Source organism: Calidris pugnax, unplaced genomic scaffold (genome assembly GCF_001431845.1).
Source record: "Calidris pugnax isolate Ruff unplaced genomic scaffold, ASM143184v1 scaffold24, whole genome shotgun sequence".
Taxonomy (NCBI): domain Eukaryota; kingdom Metazoa; phylum Chordata; class Aves; order Charadriiformes; family Scolopacidae; genus Calidris; species Calidris pugnax.
In genome coordinates this window covers 27,887,879-27,907,314 of record NW_015090922.1, presented here as the reverse complement: position 1 = coordinate 27,907,314, position 19,436 = coordinate 27,887,879, and positions in this window count along the sequence as shown.

Here is a 19,436-nt window from a genome sequence, read left to right as displayed (position 1 = left end):
GCAACAGCAGACATGACAAAGAAGCAATTATCCCAACAAAATCAGTTATTACCAGCGATTCATATGGTAATGATGGTGGTGAGGATGATGATGATACTGCTCAACTGTAGTAAGGATGATAATAACCAGTGTTTTAGGGGACGGATTACAGGTTTAATCAAAATGAATAGTTTATCACAGATAATGAATTTTACAGGGGAATATGGTCCTAGGAAAATGCCTTGTTCTGAATGCTTGAAAATTACATTGATTTAAGTAGTGGGCTGCCATATTTGCACTATTCATTTAGGAGAAGAGAGAATGTAGCATTTTTATGTAGATATTCTTTGCCATCCTTAAAAAATGGGCGTTAATGTCATGATCATGGTAAGGAGAGCCATTACAGAGTCCCACGTTTATTGGTATCGTTTTTATAAGCTCTAAAATTTTACTCATCTCATTTATATCATCTTTGTTTTGTCCCTGACATAGAAAGGAAAAACTGTCCACGTGCTAAAAGAAACTAGGATTTGTGAGCATCTTATGAAATTCATAAGCAACAAAGATCTTAATTCAGGAGAATGTTGAGACTCGTGTTATTACACTGAGACTTAAACACAAGCATAGATGAGAGGAAGCTTTCTCAAACAAAGGATAAATGGAGAAGGTCTGGAACAATACATTAGCACTAAAAATTTGTTAAGTATAATCAATTCCAAGCATATGTCCTTTTTTCTAACACAAAAGCAGGTTAGAAACTTCATTTATATGTTGTAGGGAGAGGCTAGGGAACAAAAAATGAGAGAAAAGGACATGATAAGATAGAATTAAAGAGTTGCCCATGTTTTAAAAATAAATAGAGAAATTTCAGACCCAAAAGAACATTACTCTATTCCCCAAAAGATGCAAATCTGGGCTACCAGTATATCTAATTTCCCATTCATTTAACTTTTCCTTGTATAGTTTGCATGTTGAATTCTTTATAAGATCTTTCCCGATACTGTTAATGCTATTTTGCTGTCATTGTTGATTTCAAACCAGGCTCAGCTTTACTTCACAAAGTGCCCTCCAAACTCAAACAAGCTGCAGAAATGCTGAAATCAATACATGCCTCTTGAAGGATAGATCTTTTGTAACACAAAGGAGAGAATGACTAATAGATTACTGAAGCTTTAACAAAACCTCAACAGATCCCCATATGGTGCATTGCAATTAAAAGAGTAGAGGATGGATTTATAATTTTTGGGGTGGAGAAAAGAAAAAGAAAAGAAAGAGTTTTGGACAAGAAAATGAGTGAGGTGGAGACAGAAGTGGTGTGTGACCATACACAAAATAGAAACCCTTCTTTCTGAGCCTTTCATCTCCGGGTCACTGGTTCCAATCGAGCCCAGGTCGATAGCGAACAAAAATCATTTTAATCTGATGGGTGTTTGCTGACCTATGTGAAATGAACTGGTTGTGTCAGTCCACTTCCCAGCTGACAGCTCTCCCCATCATCAAGGCCGTTGCTACAAGTGGCAGTAATTGGTACTTTTTTGAGGCCAGCTCAGTTAAAAGGCTGAAGAATGGAAAAAGCAGTAGGGCTGAACCACCTCCTCCTCTTGTCCAGCTGCTCCCTCCAGGTGAGTGCTGGGGGACGCTGGGGGAAGCTGGCACTGCTGCTGCCTGCGCCACATCTGCTCTTTAAACCAACAAAAGACTTTGGGGCAAAGGGGAGTCCTCTGAAGTGGTAAAGACCTCTTGTGAACACAGATTTCTTGGGGAGGATGTGGGGTAATAGAGCCCCAGGCCTACAGTGCATTTCAGGTGGATACCATTGTTCGTTGGTGGCCCCATGGGAGGGTGTCTGTGCAAGCACAGGTCTCTGAAAGGACCCATAAAGCTACAGGGGCCTGACAGTCTGCAGCTACAATTCCACCTGCAAAATAGGAGTGAGGAGGACTAAGTGCAACTTCCACTGATGGCATGGAAGGACACCTAGGTTCACTCGCATGTGCATACGTCCAAAGAACTTCAGTAACATTTTTAGAGAATTTCGATTTTTAATGAAACAAGCTGATGTGAGGGGTGACTTGACAAAGTGAATTGAATCTAAGATGCTAAAAGAATAAAAGAAGAAATAAAATATGAACTTCAAGAGGTTAATAAAACACAGTGCCCTAGAGAGGACAATTTACATCATGAATTTTATCAGTATTTCTCTGAGCAGCTGATACCTCCCCTATTGTGAGAAGATAACGTATTATGAAGATAACATTATAAAGGGGACTTCCAATTACACTTTAAGTCACAGCCACTCTGTCTCCATTGGATATTCCCTGGGAATGGTGACTTTGCTACAGGAGATCAGAGATGCCAGGGTGCTCTATCTGACAGGGGGCACCAAAAGGTGCTCCAAAACCTGTCCAAATGGTTCTGGTGAGTGACGCTTTACACAAGGTTAATCTGTGCCTGCCACTTCAGACAAGAGGGAAAGTGTCCCTGGTGGGTGAAGGGAGTTAGAACTGCTGGCAAGGCTGTGAAAAGAAGCCTGGCAAAGTGGAAATCTGCCTTGTAAATATCCATTCCCCCTTTCAGGGACACACAGAAGTGTAAGAGAGTGAAGTTCTATCAGGCATTCTCCAGGTGGAAGGATCCGTGCTGCAAGTGGAGTTCCTGACAACTGAATGAGATGCTCCTAACATTGCACTTCACAAGCAGATTGTGTGATATTACAGCTATGAAACATAGGTGCATAGGACAGGAACAAGGAAGAAAAGGGCCAGAAAATATTAGGAGGAACCTGGTTTTTGCAAGTCCTGCCTTGTGCAACTAAGCCTTTAACACAGATGATCTTCTTTCACATATACACAAATGTCCTTTCCAGCACCCAAATGAAACTAGGTTCTGGTTAAGCAACACTCAATTCTCAAAGTAAGGGCAAGAAAAAGGTATGATGCTCCCTGATGTCATGTACTTCTGAGCTGCTGCCATTCCCTGTCCATTGTCAGATAGACCGTGGCCAGAGGCAATCTGTGTCAAAGGCTGGCAGTGGTCCTCACCAGCACGTGAACACTATAGTCCATTTATCTAGAGCTGGAGAGAAAAAAGTGATATGTCTGCATGGAATAAGCATCTTTCCAGTTTGCACTGGTAATCCCCCATATCACTGTCAAGAAACAAACTTCTAGCAACTTCCGTCTGGACACTAAGGAATACTGACTGCTAGCAAAGCTCTCTGTGCACACTGAATTGCCTTGTCACTTAGAATCTGAAGAGTGGGAATACTCAGGGTATCTCCAAAATCTAAAAGGGAACTGTTGCCTTCCTGCTAGTGGAAATGAATCAGAAGACAATGGGAAGAAGTAATGCTCTAACAGGCACTGGTCCCATCTCAGCCTGAGTCACTCCTCGGGCAGAGGGATGAAAAGCAAGCAGAGGACTGGAAGTGGGAGATGTGTGTTATGACACCGGAGAAAGACAGCTGGAGTCTTATGCTCCCTAGGACCCTTTGTTTAATCCAAATTAAACTCAGTTTTCCCAGAGGTTTGCCACTGGGATAGGTGCAAACTGGATTCCACTGCCATGTATAAAGAGCTGGGGTGTCTGTCCTGTCCCTCCTTGGGCAAGGAAGGGAAAGGGCAGAGCTGGGATAGAGAGCTTGTGGGATAAGCCCATTTCCACAGGATGCTGTGGGATATAAGGTTTGTGATTCTCAGAAGGGTGAGGGATTATATTAAGAGGAAATTGCTTCATACAGCTTCAACTAGTAAACTAAAATGCACACGTGTTATATGATAGTCCTCATTTCTTAAAATACAAACCTGAACATAATGTTCAGGGGCAGGTAGAAACACAATCCAGAGGTGAATTGCACCTGTGAGGTGTCAGACCTTCATCTGAAGAATTTGATCTTTTCAGAGATAAGATCAATACTGGAATAAATAGGTTGCAAACAGAAGACTCCAGAAACTATTTCCATGGTGTCTCAGAATTCTGGTCCGTTCAATTGAGCACATGCTTGTTCAGAAGCTGCTAAGCCCCTGTAACAGGCAGTTCTGTGAGGATATACCTGTTTTGAGCTGTTTCTGGCTAAATACTGCAGTATTATCACCTCCTCAGAATTTGGGTGAGCCTCAGTGAATATTCATAACTTGTAAACTGTGGGGTTTAGGGGATTGGAGTTTTGCAATAATTGGGAATTACATGAGACCACCTAGTTCATTAAAACCAAATGAAAGACAGAGTCAAAGGCAGGCCTGCAAAGGTAAACAGTGCATGAATTCACTGCCTCCATATTTAAAGCCTTCAAAGCCTTTCACTTAAAATCCTTTTCCGCTCTGGATCTCAGCATGAGTCTGGCTGCGGGGAGGTTTTGTGTGGTGGCCTGTCAGCTTCCATCTCCAACACAGTGAAATTCAACTAATTGTAAGTGCACATTGCTCCAGGCGTACACTGCACACTGCCATTCGGGCCATGCACACGCGACGAGACCCCGTCCACCTACTGTAAAATACAGTATTCTCTACACACACACACACACACACGCACACTTTTCTTTCTTGTTACTTGCAATCACTGAAAAGATGACAGGCCGGAGCAAGGAGCAGAGATCCCCATTGTGTTTCTGCAAAAATTGGTGCAGAGGGATTTAGTCCCACGACTGCGTGACATGCCAAGAATCGCAGCAATCGTTGGCCTGTGCCTCCATTAATGAAAAAGGGTTGGCCAGAGAGCAGTGTGGGGCTGCATCTGCCTTCAAACTTTGATCTTACCTGCTGAAGCTGACCTCGCTGCCGTGACAGGCTCTCTGCGTTGCGGCTGAGGTTCAGAGAGAATCAAGAGGAAAAGAGGAATAGGAAAATGGGATATACCTCACAGTTGAAGACCCTCCATGACCCAAAGTAGCCTCTGCTAGTGCTAATCCTCAGTTGCTTGTGAGGTTCTGCAAGGTCAGTAGCCACACAGGCCTAATTTGCTCCTTAAGCAAAACTGTTTCATTCCTGAGCTTTCATGGCGATAGTATAGTCACACGTTACTGCCAAATTGTCCGCAGCAGGCGTTTTTTCAGTGTGTTCCCATTCTTCAGAATTTGACATCTGAACTTCACAGTAGTCATCTGAGTCCGGTTTTGTTTCTGGATTGGATAGGCCAGGGTTTACTTCCATCCAAGCAGGTTTTGTTTTCTCTGTCCTTAAACTAGAACCTTTTTCAACTTAATGTGGGCTATCGGTTTGACCATCACAGATTGTGAGTGACGTACTGCTTGCATGAATGCCGTCACATTCAACTGGACTCTTCTAGGAGGACAATACAGGAGTACATTTACTTTTCTCTCCCATATATTTCCTCACTCCCCAGTAAAAAGCCAAGAGGGTCATCTGCATCACTTTTGCTGCTGGCAGTTGATCAGCAAACTACTATGGCTGCAAATCACGTTTCATTGTTCTGCACTCACTTTTTTGTCCAGATTTGTGCACTCAGGTAGGTAGCTGCTCACTCCTCCACAGCCAGCACCCTTTGTAAGGGCCTCGATGCTTTTGGGGTGCATTAAGCATGGTACAGACACACCAAGAGATCAGCCCCGTCAGAATACTCAGGCAGAGCACAGGTGTCTCCAAAGTTCAGCGAGCTTGGCCTGGACAAGTGTCCTCCCCCAGGGCCGTATAGCTCCTGTGGGAATTGAAAAATTTCAAGGAACTTTGTGATCCAAAGCTCAGAACCTGAATGATGCTAGGTGCCTCCCCAGAAATGGGGAACTGGGTTTCTGAATTAATCTCTTTGTGACTGAGTCTTATCTAGCTCTTGTATAAAATGCTGGAAGAGGTCATTTCAATCCGGCCCTGTGCCTTTATTGTGTGTTAGTACCTGATCCTTCACTGACAACTAAAGGGACTATATCGAATGAGTCATGTAAATAAGATAAATATTTGTTTAGTTGTTAGCATACCTTTCAGGCTGATCCTCATAAAGTTAAGCTCAGTTCTGAGCAACCATCCTGATGTGACTAGCTTCATTTTCATTACTCTACTGCAGAAGTGTTTCTTGTCCTTCAGATCACCTGCTAACTCTGCTCTCGTGTTCAGTCGACCTGTGACACTCTATAATTCAATGCTGCTTCAGTGACAATAACATTGAAATTCAACCACACAAGATCAACAATTTAAATAAATAGTTCTAACTGCTCTCAAAGAACTCATAATCCAAGAGGCTTTCACTGCCACTCGCCGCTGAACCTCACCACTTATGCTCACCTAATTATGCAACACTTTTCTTCCCAAGCCATTGCACCTGAAGTGCTGATTATACTGTACTTGGAGTGCTGTGTGCACTCTGAAGGGCTGTTTTCCATCTCTGTGAGGTTGCCACTTGGCTCTTGCTAGAAGTGATCCCATTTGCTATTTCCCACTTTGTTTTGGAGGGAATAATTGAAGTGCTAATGTTCAGGGATGCATCCGCAACACTACAAGAAGTAAAAGTGCGAGGATTCCATTTTTGGAGATGAGGACGTTGGAGCAAAGCAGTTTGCCCAAAATCTTGTCCTCATTTCTGGGCAATGTGAGAACTATGATCCAGGCTTGCCAGACGCCTCTCGTGACTGTGAGAACACCCTTCTCTGAAAATAAACCCTAGGCAGGGGAGCCCTGAGGGAGATAATAACTGCTGCTAGCTGCCTCAGGAATTAATTTGTTAGAGATAAGACAGTCTCAAAAACATTTGAAGGAACAATTCCATTTCATTAAATAAAAAAGTCTTAGAGGAGTTAATAGGAAGAAACAGAATATGATGATGTATGTGTGCATGTGTACATGTCTGGAGATATAGATATAGAGAGGTAGAGATAGAGGGATACATAACAAACTGAAGTATTCTCATCAGTTTACTGCTTCATTTATTTATTTCTAGGTGTTTTTATAAATAAATACTAACAAAAAAAAAAAAGGTCATTCCAAATGCTAGAGTCAAGGGTCAAGGGGGACTTTTTGATGTTGATTCAGAGTACACTGGGTTCTTCTCATAGAGCAAGGGCAGCCTCTGCACATACAGCCAGAGCAAACCAGTGTGCCAGTGAAGTCTTTTTTGAGGAGTTAAGTGCTAAGAACCTACAGCTTTTTACTGGTCTTCTGCAAGATACGAATTTCATCCACAAGACTTCACGAGGTAAAAAGTGGCACCATAGCAAACTGGAGACACAAGTACACCTCTTTCTCACTTGGCCTTAAATGCCTTACCCATTTGAACTCACATTTCCAAGAAAAGATAACAATTAGGAAGAAGCAGATTAGATAGAATTGAGTGGTTCAGTTGATCCTGACATGTATTCTGATAGGTTTTGTGTTTCTGGAAGTAGCTATTCAAGAGAGTTAGGACTCCTTCCTTCAATGGAGACTCTAAGTCTATGGTATCAGATGAGTTGTCTCAGAGCACCTCACCACCTTGTAGGCAGAGAGCCAGTCTCTAGCACCAAATTATAGAGGGAATTGCAGGAGGCACAGCCCAAAGGAATGAAGAAAATAAATAGCATGTCCTCACATGTCCTTCCTTACACAGGGACTCGAGAAGAGCCAGACCCACTGTTCTCACGGATTTCTCAGAGTCCCAACTCCTGTGTCCTGCTTTCATGCCACTTTCTGCAAAAGAACATTAAATTTTACCAGTCAGGAAACTCTCAGAACGGCTTCTTCTGTGCTCTGAGCCAGTGCTGGGGAACAAGGGGCTTCCCACACTTTGGATTCACACATCACCTTCCTTCATAGGCACCTGAATTTTTCTTTGAGCATTTGGGTATCAAGGCAAGGCATTTTCTCCCAGGAGGGTGATTTCACTTTCATGTTCTCCCCTGAACGGTTTCTCCAAGAAGCCAGAAATCTCTAGAGCAATTGCTAGTGTGGTTGATTTTTGCCATGTTAAGAGTAAGTAGTAGTCATTAGTAAGCAAATACTGAATTCCCCCTGTTGCATATTTATCTTGCAGCTTAAAGACATTATTCAACTCTCTACTTTCTTTCCTGCAAAGCTTCTTCTAAGATAACTGAATAGTACAAAACCCACAGTTACTCTACCACAGTTCTATTCCTAATCTTAAAAAGCAGCAATGGCTGAGGTGTAGGGATTATTTTTGAAGAGTTCCTGACTAGTCAGGAGGAGCTGTTGGTTTGAGGTGCAGCAGAAAATCGTTAACCTTCAGCTAGTCATTAATCCCCAGGAAATGTCCACCCTGCAGTCAGTACTGCTCTTAGGATGAAAAGTGTTGTATAAAAGCAGACTATTATTCTGAGAAAGGGGGGGGGGGGAAAGATGTTTTTCTGAGAGTAAGTTCCTTCCAAATTTTATTTGGTTTTGATTTCCTTTTCCTAATAGTATTGAACTTCAGCAGAATGAGCACTGGGTTGCTTTAAACCATTGCTTCCCTCATATGTAACTCAGTTTGTACAGGCATGTATTTTTTATTTTTTTTTGTTTCTCTGAATACTGTTTATTTAAGTAATTGTTGGCTCTTTTCCTGTCCTTTGTTGACCCCAGGAAACAACTTTTTTATGTGTTTCCATTCTGGGATTTCTATTATCTACTGACTTGAGCTGGGTGTACTTCCGTGGAAAGGCCCAAAAGAGAAGGAGAGAGCTGAAGTTACTCTTGAACTAAAGTCAACTTGTCTTCCAGTCTGAGGCCCAAGAAAACCATCACTTGAAGCAAAGCACTCAGAAGGTAGTTTACAAGTCTACTTCTCAAGAACAAACCAGGGTGCAGTGATATCAACCTTTATGAAGTTAAAAGAGGTGGTTTTACAATTTGGTGGAAAAAAGTCATGCTGTTAATTAGTCACATTTATTTGACAAAAAAGTGGGGGAAGGTGAAAAGGGGAAAGGAAGTTGGGAAAGCAAAACAGAGCAGAAGGGAAAAAATCTTTATGATGAGGTGCTCGGCAGGATGAAGGAACAAAAGGAAGGCTTTCTGCCTGTCTCCTGATATTTTCCAACTCAGCAAAAAAATCCATTGTGTAGCTTAAGGGGGAAAAAAAAGTTAAAGTTGAAAGCTTAGTGTGTGAAAGCAACTGCTCAACCATTGTGTAATATGGGCTAATGTAATGTCACTGTTTCCCCATGATGTAAGTTGCAATTTTTGTTCCAGTTGCTGTGGTCAATGTTATCGCTTACAATTTTCAAAAGGGGGCAAAAGGATGCATGGAGATGGTATTTCTCCTCACCCTTACTGCCCCTTCCCCACCCCGAAACGAATACTTCTGTTAGGAAATATCAGTGCTGACCAGATGTCACTGACTTTTTTTTTTTTTTTTTTTGCATGTGTCCCTTAACAGCTGGCAAGAATATCAGCTCAAATTATTCACCACAAGCACACTCTTTCTGTTTGTCTCCAGATAAAGGGATTTGAAATCCTGGTTGTCAGAGAGGGATGCTGAAAACTGTGGAATGGATTTCTTTGGGCAGAGGGAATACTTCTTGAAGATCTTTAAACCTATCAGGGATGGTCAGGGCTAGCACGCAAAACCAAACATCCATTAGGGTTGGCACTTCGTGTTCTCAGAAACTGTTTCAGCCAAGGATGTTTTCTTGGAACCACTGTGAAGTGGCTTGTTCATAACAATCCGCAAATCTAAATGTAGAGACAGTTTTTCTTTTGGTCATGTCAGCTGAAAAAAAAAAAAAGTCTTAGCTGTGGTTACAGATGAGAAATACAGTGGGTGGATGATAAAAAGAGACTGCTGTGCATGGATGCTCTAGAATTGCTTGGCATCATAGCCATGTGTCTGTGCTACCTGGAACTACACTCCCTACAGCTTGCAAATGGGCAGAGGGCAAAGGACAGGGTTGGGTTTGCAATGGGACCGTTCCACACGCTGCCCTGGTGCCACAGGGCTCAGGAGGTGGCAGTGGTGGTGCAGCGAGTGGCACTGCTCCACCTGGAACCCCGCTCAGTGGGTACCGCTGTGCACAGCACAGAACAGGGGTCACTGGTTTATCCTGACAGCCCATAAGCTAACTGCCCTTGCCACCCATGTCAATGAGGACCATTACCTTCTGCCTAACCAAAACCTTCTCCTCTTCCCCTCCCATTTACAGTTCTGCCTGCTTTTCTCTTCAAAACTGTCGCATGTAACTGGTGTCGTACAGAACGGAGCTGTGTTCTTCCCCAGTCACAGCTCCGTAGCAAAATGACTGTGTTTTCCTTTTATGAGCAAAGATAATTAAGGAGCTTGGTATGTGGAAGTCATAGAATGATAGTGGTTTTTTTAACATTATCTTCAGATGAATGAAAAACCGAGATCAGATGAAGATAACAGAGTAACTGAAAACTCCCAGACAGTGAGGAAACAACTCAGTTCAGCTCTGTCTCTAAACCAGAACAAATCACTGTGTTTATTTAATACTGCATCTTGTCTTTGGTGATTGTTTTAAATAATCACTGTAAAACAGAGGAAAAGATTTTTAATGAACAATAAGGACAGCAACTAGCCTTGGAAGAGTATGTAACACAAGACAGGTCCCAGGTATGGTAATGTTATGCTTCAGCATATTAAGGCTTGCATTCTATTTCTTATGGTCTCTAATGTAGCTGTAGTGATCCTCACTATTGATATGAACAACAACGCTTTTCTAAAGCATGCTAAGATCTTGAAATGACATCAAAGTTGTTCATAGACACTGAATTTCACTGGTCAACTACAAGCAGTGGTTTCAAGTCCTCTTATTTTGTCCTTTTCCAGCAAGCAAGTAGGAGAAACCAATTCACTGTTCCATGTTATGTTCCATCTTTACCTACCTTTTAGTATGGAAACCCTAGCATTTTATCATGACATGGAAGTCCTTCTATGAGCCTCAGCACCTCCACTGGCAATCTCTGCAGTCCATTCAGTTTTGAGCCTACTTATTTTGAAATGCAGAAGTGGGAACTGACTGTGGCTTTCTGACCATTTTTGGATGCAGGGAGATGGGACTCTGGACTACTGGAAAGGCAGTTCGGGGTGACCTAGATTTCTGTAAGAAATCCAAGCTCCATCTGAGTCAATAGCAGCATTGCCATTGACTTCAAAGGGGCCAGGATAGCAGCCCCCGTGCCTTCATTTTTGTGCTGAAAAATGGGATATTATCGTACTTACCATTGTTTCTGAAGTGGTTTTAGATGCATATAAAAATTAAATTATTAAATGAAAAATAATTATAATTATTACTGTATTTTCCATATTGTTTTCCATCACAGTATTTTGTTTGCTTCTCTGATGGCCCCAAGGCACAGAGCAGATGTTTTCACTGAGCTGTCCTCAATGACTTTTAAATTACTTCATCATTGAAAAATGGCAACAGTGCCAGTCTTTCTTGTAACATTCAATCTCATCATCCCTCATATGCTTACAAAAAGGCAACTTCAGGGCCAAACATACATGGTATTGGAACCACCGTCTCCAGGTCAGGCAAACAAGAAGAGAGAGATGGAGTCGTAAAGAAAAAAAAACAACAGGAAAAGTGAGAGAGCACAAGACAAGAATGGACAGAAAGAAAGAAAGGAAAGAAAGCAGGCTTATTTGTGCAATTGAAAAGCATTATAGTTTGGATTTTTCTTGACTATTAATGGCCTAAAACTCAAATATTAATTTAGCTTGATTCTTGAATCTGGGTTGCCTTGGAAATAATGGGGAAGCCCTTTATTAGAAAAAGGAAAAAAACATTCCTCAAATATCTGACAATGGAGCATTACTGAAAACTTCTGATTCCCCCAACAGAAAACCTATTTAAAAAAAGACGAGTCATTAATCAGTAACAGCTGCTCCCAGCACCTGTTATTTATTCCCGTCATTAACACTTCCTTTAGCATTTCTGACAGAAATGGGTATCTTTTCGATCTGAACACCCTGCGCTCCGTGGAACATCCCCAGAACTTGGTGTCTATATTTGATCAACAAGGTGTGTTTACGGCTTCCCCCCAGCGTGGTACTGCAGCTTTTCTTTTTCACTTGTGGGGTCTTTCTTTATTCTAAACGTAGGTTTAAAACCCCTGAACATCCCATAACTTTTGTTGAGCCTCTAATTTTTGGTATGGCCTCATTAATTGGCCACAGGGACAGGGGCACACAGTGATTGTGGTGTGTGTACAGGTGCCAAAGGATTCCCAACCACCACGCCCCTCCCTATGCCTAGTTCTCACTGAGGCAAATGGAAACTCAGAGGGTTTACGAGCTGGGATTTCAGTGCTACAAGTGTTGTGATCTTTCTGGAGTCGGAGCTCCCATCTCCCTGCTCAGAGCAAGCCCAGCTGGGGTCCCCCGCAGAGCTGCGAGGAGGTTCCTCACCCACCTTCCCCAAATGGCATGACTCTGTGACCCCACCGGCTCCCCTCCACCATCTGGAGCCGGGGGATTTGGGGGGTGCCCAGGCAAAATGTTGCTCTGGCTTACCTCTTCCTGCAACACCCCCTGGCTGCCTCTCGCCCCTTCCCTTCCCAGTCCAGGAGGCACCCAATCCTCTTCTCTGGTAGCAGAAAAAAACAGGGGAGATCAAACAGCAAATGAGCATCATTTAGAGGCACCTTTCCTTTATATCCATTACCCGTGGGCTTCCACTGCCAAAGCTTGGTGTGGGAAGTCCTGCTTTCCATGGTCATCCAAAACCCTCCTGTGCACGTACAGAAGTGAGCCCTGAAAGTCCAGCTGGCTCTGACAGTCCTGATTTGAAAACCTTATGGTAAACACTAATATATAATATAAAATAATATCTAATCTAAAAGACATGTAGATGTGGTGCTTAGGGACGTGATTTAGTGGTGGGCTTTGCAGTGTTAGGTTTATGGTTGGACTCAGTGATCTTAAGAGTCTTTTCCAACCGAAATGATTCCATGATTCAATGATTCTACATTTCTGCACATAGTCCAACACAGCAGCAGCCATGAAGAAACGCAAGCACACTGCTTTGCTTTTCCTGCTCATCCCCCACAGTCCCAAAAAGCATTGATGCTTTTTGTTTCCTTTTTCTTTTTCCATCTCTCTCTTTTTGATTAATAAATATGAGTCAAATCTGTTTCATGCTTATTCACAGTTTAAACATTGAGATTTGTAGTGGTTTCCTACCACTGTTAGATAAAGTTTTTCGTCTGAAAAGCCGCTATTTTCACTTAGGACTGCTGAAGTTGTGGCAACATTTCTGTTAGTCTTGGGGTTTATAACATTGTACAGTAAAAAGCATGCTTGGGGGTGGATTTAGGAGAACATTGTTTCTTTAATACAGATAGATAAAGAAAGCAGTGTATTGTATTTATCAGAAGGAAATGTCAGCAGAACTTTATAGTCTGGTAATTAGATAACACAGATAAGTCTGCTGAGTTTGTGTGCTCACAACTGCCATTCCAGATAACACTTCCTGAAGTCAATTAGAAGAACTTACACAACATCATATATTTTTCACTGTTCCTTTCTTTAAACTGATACAGAAAGAAAGAAAGAAAGAGAGAAAGAGAGAAAGAGAGAAAGAGAGAAAGAGAGAAAGAGAGAAAGAGAGAAAGAGAGAAAGAGAGAAAGAGAGAAAGAGAGAAAGAGAGAAAGAGAGAAAGAGAGAAAGAGAGAAAGAGAGAAAGAGAGAAAGAGAGAAAGAGAGAAAGAGAGAAAGAGAGAAAGAGAGAAAGAGAGAAAGAGAGAAAGAGAGAAAGAGAGAAAGAGAGAAAGAGAGAAAGAAAGAAAGAAAGAAAGAAAGAAAGAAAGAAAGAAAGAAAGAAAGAAAGAAAGAAAGAAAGAAAGAAAGAAAGAAAGAAAGAAAGAAAGAAAGAAAGAAAGAAAGAAAGAAAGAAAGAAAGAAACAAAGAGAAACAAAGGAAGGAAGAAAGAAAGAAAATTAAGACACAGGCTACAAGCAGCACAATACATAGTCATTCCACATTATTTTTTGCTCTGAACAATCCAGCTCGCTTTGAGCGAAAGTGCCGGGCATCTGACTTTTCCAAAGACTCCTGCAATCGCAGCAGCAGCAGCTGTGCCAAACCATCACCACTGTGGGGCAATGGAGAATTCCATGGGCCCTTTGATTCAAACCAAGGTAAAACCATACTGAAGCAAGGGGCTTACATTTTTCAGACAGGTGGCCTTTGTAAACACCCGTGTTTGCATCTATGGAAAACCTTGTAAAGGAAAATCTCTTAGTGCCTTGAAAAGGAAAGCACACAAGTAATAGTCAAATTATCTTGGATGCAGAACTCTGATCCAAGTGTTGGAGCCCTGAATCTCCTCTGTACAATTATTATTTTAAATGCAGGTATTTTGACCGTATGCCCGATGAAAACATTCTGAAGAGGTTTAATTTATTTATATTAGTGGTAAAGTATTAACCTTTTATGCTAGGAGTTGATGTTTCATAATGCTTTATGCCTCATGTAATTAGTTGAATTAGTTGTTCTTGAGGATACCAGTTTTTCCTTGTGCAGGTAACCATTGAAAGTATTTTCCGGCATATGGTCAAATCCTGCAGTTTGCTTGTGTTAAATGCAGCCTTCCTCAGGCTTCTAAAGTGTTACTCAGGGCCAGAAAATGGGGTGAGGGAGAACTTATCTTTAAAGATATTCATATTCTAAAGCAAAATGGAAAGTATAATATACAACTTTTTTTTTATGAGATAAAATCCCAGATAATTTCTATTTGGGAAAAAAAAAAAAAGGAAGTTTTCAGCTAATTTGCTGTATGCCGGGAAGGACTTACTTGTCATTTTGTTATCTTGCTTCACGAAGAAAGTGAAACTTATAAGAGCTTTTCAAGAGGGCATTTCAGTTTACCATAGCTGAAAAACAGTTTCCCCACTGAAAATGTCTTTCATAAAAATACTGACTTTGAAGTGTTGTCGAAAAACGTAATTTTCTGCTAGGTAGAAATTCTGATTAGAAATTATCATCAACCGCCTCAGCATGAACATCCTGGCCGTGGTGGGAGCTGGGTGCAGAAGTGTCTCTGCAGCACGTGTCCTCCCCGGGCTAGGGGCTGGTCAGAGTTGACTGTCTCTCTGTCCTTTCCCACAGAAAGTGCTGTCCCCACTAAGTTCCAGTTTCATGTTACGAAAGAGAACACAGGGCACCCTGGTCCTGATCCTTTCTCTGGCTCAGCCTCCAGCACGCTGGGAAAATGCTCCACGGAAATACACTCACTAACAAGCAGTCTTGACCCTGTAAGCGCTCAAGCCTTGTCTGAACAGCCATGTATTTTCAGAATTATACCTGCGTCTTTATAGCTGCACAGCTGTGCTCTGGGGAAGTCAGTGGTATAAAGCTGCTTTTACTAGTGTGGTTTACATAAATAAATAAAGGAAGCAGAGGTATCTCCACTGATGTACATGATTTTTCTTTCGGTGTAGCCGCATCCACACTGACTGTTCAGCTGGTATAGTTTTGTATCATGAAAAAAACCACCTTGGTAGTATATAACTCATGCATAGAGCAATGCCAGTTTATATAGTTGCCCCTAGCAGGTGACATGAGTCTGCACTGACCTTTGCAGTTACCCCCACAGCTGACACACAACATTCCTCATTCCTGCCAAGAAGTAAGGCATTCCTGAATGGGGCACTAAGATGCTCTGGATACACCTGTGCCAGGAAATTATCCAGCTCCTGGTCTGTGGAGCACAATAATCTGTGTCATTGCATTGTACAGTGGTCCCTGCCATGCTTTAGCCCCCGGAGTTAGGAGCATTCCAGGCTGTTCCCAGGCACAAAGCAGGAGCCATGCCCCACAGGCGGTGTGGATGTAAGCGGTCGGTTTGGGAGAGTAAGGCAGTTTAATGCTATGGATGCAGACGGATCCATACCGACTGGCTGCAGAGAGCAGACCCAGCAGTGTTGAATTTATTGGTGCAGGAGGTGAGGCCATAGCAGCAGGAAAAGACTAGGATGTTTCTTCTGTTTTTCCCCTGTCACAAGGATGCTGTCACCTCCAGCCCCATCTCTTCACCGCTGCCTGTCCCACTGACCAGGCAGCAGACCCCACACAGCAGTGGGTCTGTCGTCCACCTCTGACTCACTGCGAGCAGCAGGATCAACCGTCACATTTTCACAACAGCAGGCCCCATGTTTCATCTGAACATCTGCCCCGTAGTGCACATTGGGTCTTTTCCAGCCAGGCTCTTGACTTCTCTGCCTTGCTTAGTAGGTAGCAGACACCCACAGAAAGCCAGGCAAGTGAAAAAAATGATTCCCGAAGAGGGAAGGGAACGGAGAGGCTCCCTATTTGTCTGACACATGTAGATCTCAGGCATCATGAGAGATCACTGCTCAGTTTGGGAACTGGCCTAGAAGTAGTTCTCTTATCATTTTCTTTGAAATATAGGAATTTGGATGTTATGCCATAATGATAGGAAGGTTTCCCAGGGTCTTTAATCAGAGAATTCCAGTCTGTATCACTCCTGCAGCTTTTCTGCTTGTCCCCCACAGTCCCAAGCCAAGATTGACCTGTACCTCTACCTGCAAAATGGTTTTGCTGGAAGAGAGCTTGCTACAGCAGAGAGCTGGATACAGAGCTTGGTTGCAGGTATTGATCTGTGAGAGGAGGCTGATGGCACAGTGGACCCTCAAGTTAACATGGCCACGTGTGGCATCCTTTCTGGCCCATGGGCACACAGCTCCATCACGTCCCCTCTGCACACACTTCTGCCACCGCAGCTGCATCCCTCCCCCTGCCAGCCCGTCTCCCTGCTGCCAGTGCAGGGCTTGCATATCCTCTCTGAGATGATGGATGTGTCAATTGTGATAGGGGTCTCTACTCCATGCAAGCATCTCAAAGCGCTTTACAAAAATAGCTCGCTACCTCGCAGACAAGCACTCTGACATGCAGAGATAGGAAATAACCTTACTCGCCTTGGAGGGTATTTTAACATTCCCCACCGCCACAGCATCCTCTCACAAGCACAGATGACCTTCTCCCTCTTAGCAGAACCAGGAGGCCCCCATTTTCCTAAGGCCCTGGAAAGATTAAGTGACACAGGTCCAAGGTTGCACAGGAAGTCTGGAGGGAGCACTGGAAATAGAAGGGGGACCTCCTGAGTCCCTCCACAGCGCCTTGACCACAAGACCATCCTTCCTCTCCCAAGGTTACACATCAAGTCTGCGGTGGAGCCAGGAATAGTACCCAAGTTTCCTGACGCCCAAAGCTGTCCTCCCGCACTGTGTACAAAGTAAGCACAAACATTAATTTAAAGCAACTTATAATCCTGTGTCTTGCCATTAAACCCAAGACATGCAATCTGAACTCAAAACGTCTTACGTTTAGAAAGCTGTGACACACCCCACTAAAAAAGTCCCCTTCCAGGAACAGGGCAGCTAATGCCTCCCTGCAGCTAGCCTCTCCTGCTGCCTCAGTGCCTCCTGGTGTGTCCTGTCCACACCAAAACTGCAAAATCCACTCGCCACAAACAGGTATGCAGGCAGAGGCACAGGCTGAGGGGTGTCATCTCCGGCCACCCTGTTGAGACCTGGCACCCAACGAAGCCAAGCCCTCCCTGGCTGCTGCAGGGTGGAGGAGAGGAGATGCTGCAGGTCAAGGTGGGGGCATGAAGGGACGGTGCCGCAGTGATGTCCTGAGGAGGTACCTCAGGCCCCCAGGGTCCTGGCCCCAGGAGGATGAGGCAGCTAAACCGGCCATGGGCTTTCATGTCACCTCCTGTGGGGACACACGCTCCGTCGGTACGTGCAGCTTCCCTGGGGAGAGCCAGAGATGTGCTGTGTCAGGAGGGGCACGGTGCCACGTGTCCCTGCAGCTCGTTGGAGCCGTTCCATTAATTTTAATGGGCTTTGGATCAGGCCCTGCATTCTCAGCTGTCCTGGCTAAACGGCCTCCCCAGGCAGGCTCTCCTCTCGTTTTAGCCCGAGGAGGCCTTTCGCAGACCCTGCTGACAGGCAGGTTCCTGCCGCTTTTTGGCAGCAGCGCTCCCATCCCCGGGCGAGCACTGCCCTGGCAGGGCTGGGGAGGGCAAGCCACCATGGCTGCCCCTCGTCCACCTCCTGCACCACCTGCACACACGGCTGGGCCTGCCAGGGCTGCCCGCTCCCCTTTAAGCAAACACACACACTCCACTTCCACCCCCTTCACAGATCATCCTTTCTTTTTCTCCCCAGAAAGGCCAAGGTACTAAAGGTGAGGAGCACGGATCCAGTGCTCTACACTGCATGCCTCAACCTGCTCTGATCACTGAGAGCCCCAGTATAATCGCACACGCGGGTTTTGGGGGATTTAGTAATCCTGCACAAGAAATAAATCCTGCCTGTAGCAAGTAGCCCCAGCACTGCTCAAGACAGAAACAGAAGATGTCTCAGAAGGGCTCATCTGAGTAACCATCATTTCATAAGGTGCTTCAGAAGAACAAGACTGTGCCCTTCTCTTTGCCCACAATACATTTTCCTTCGCACACCCAGCTCTGCACTTGTGGTAATTAGCACACTTGGACAAACTGAGCTTCCCAAAGCTGTTTTTTTTTTTTTAAGCAAAGTTAGATAGATGCTGATGCTGTGACTCTTTATAAGAGCAAGGAGCTGTGTGCTTCTCCAGACCTTTACCTGACACCATATGAAAGTAGTACTTGCTGCAGCTCTGAAGACCTGACATGACAGAGGTGCTCAGCCATCAATGACCTTCCATTCATGATTGCTGATTAAGAGGGCCCAGCTGACACCATGACACTGACTCTGCAAAGTGCAGTACATCATAAGACAAACCTGCTCCAAAAAGCTTGGGAAGAGGAAACAGAGAAATAAAGTGATTTTCCCAAGGTTGAAGAGCAAGTCAGCAACGGAGATGGCAATAAAACCTACCATGGCTCACTTGTCTGTCCAATCTGTGAGATTATGTTGCTCTGAACACCTGCTGCCATACACATCGTCATGCCTCATTTAATATATGATGCATTGACTGGTTATTGGCAGGTTGTTATGTTACAGCTCAGATTGAAAATGCTGCTCAGACCATCACTGACAGGCTGATTTTTAAAACCTCACATCCTCCTGCAAACTTTCCCTAAAAAGATTCTTTGGGTTACATGAAGAGGATTACCCTGTCAAGCCACTTCATGACGAGTGAGTCGATTTTGTCTAAGGTTTGGCTTAGCAAGGAGGCGTTATAGATGGACAAGCCCCTGCAGCTGATTGATTTTTCCATTGACCATGATTTTTCCATTGACCTCACACTGAACTACAGTTCCAGTGGTTCACGTATTTACATACACTAAAACAAGGGGACCACCTATATGCTTTACAGTTATAGATCACCAGCTGCGATAATTGCTTGATTGTATCTGCTAACCCATTCTTTGCATTTAGGATAGCATCCCCCTCCCCTGAAGGGAACGGGAACAGTGTTTTCATCAGGTCCCAGAAGACACAGGAGGTGGTCCACAATGTTTGGGGTATGTTCAGCTTTAATGGATCAAAAAATAGATTTCCTAGATTAATCCTTTTCTTCCTGAAGCAGAAGAACACTTTGCCTGTTTCTGTTTTAACACGCAGCACA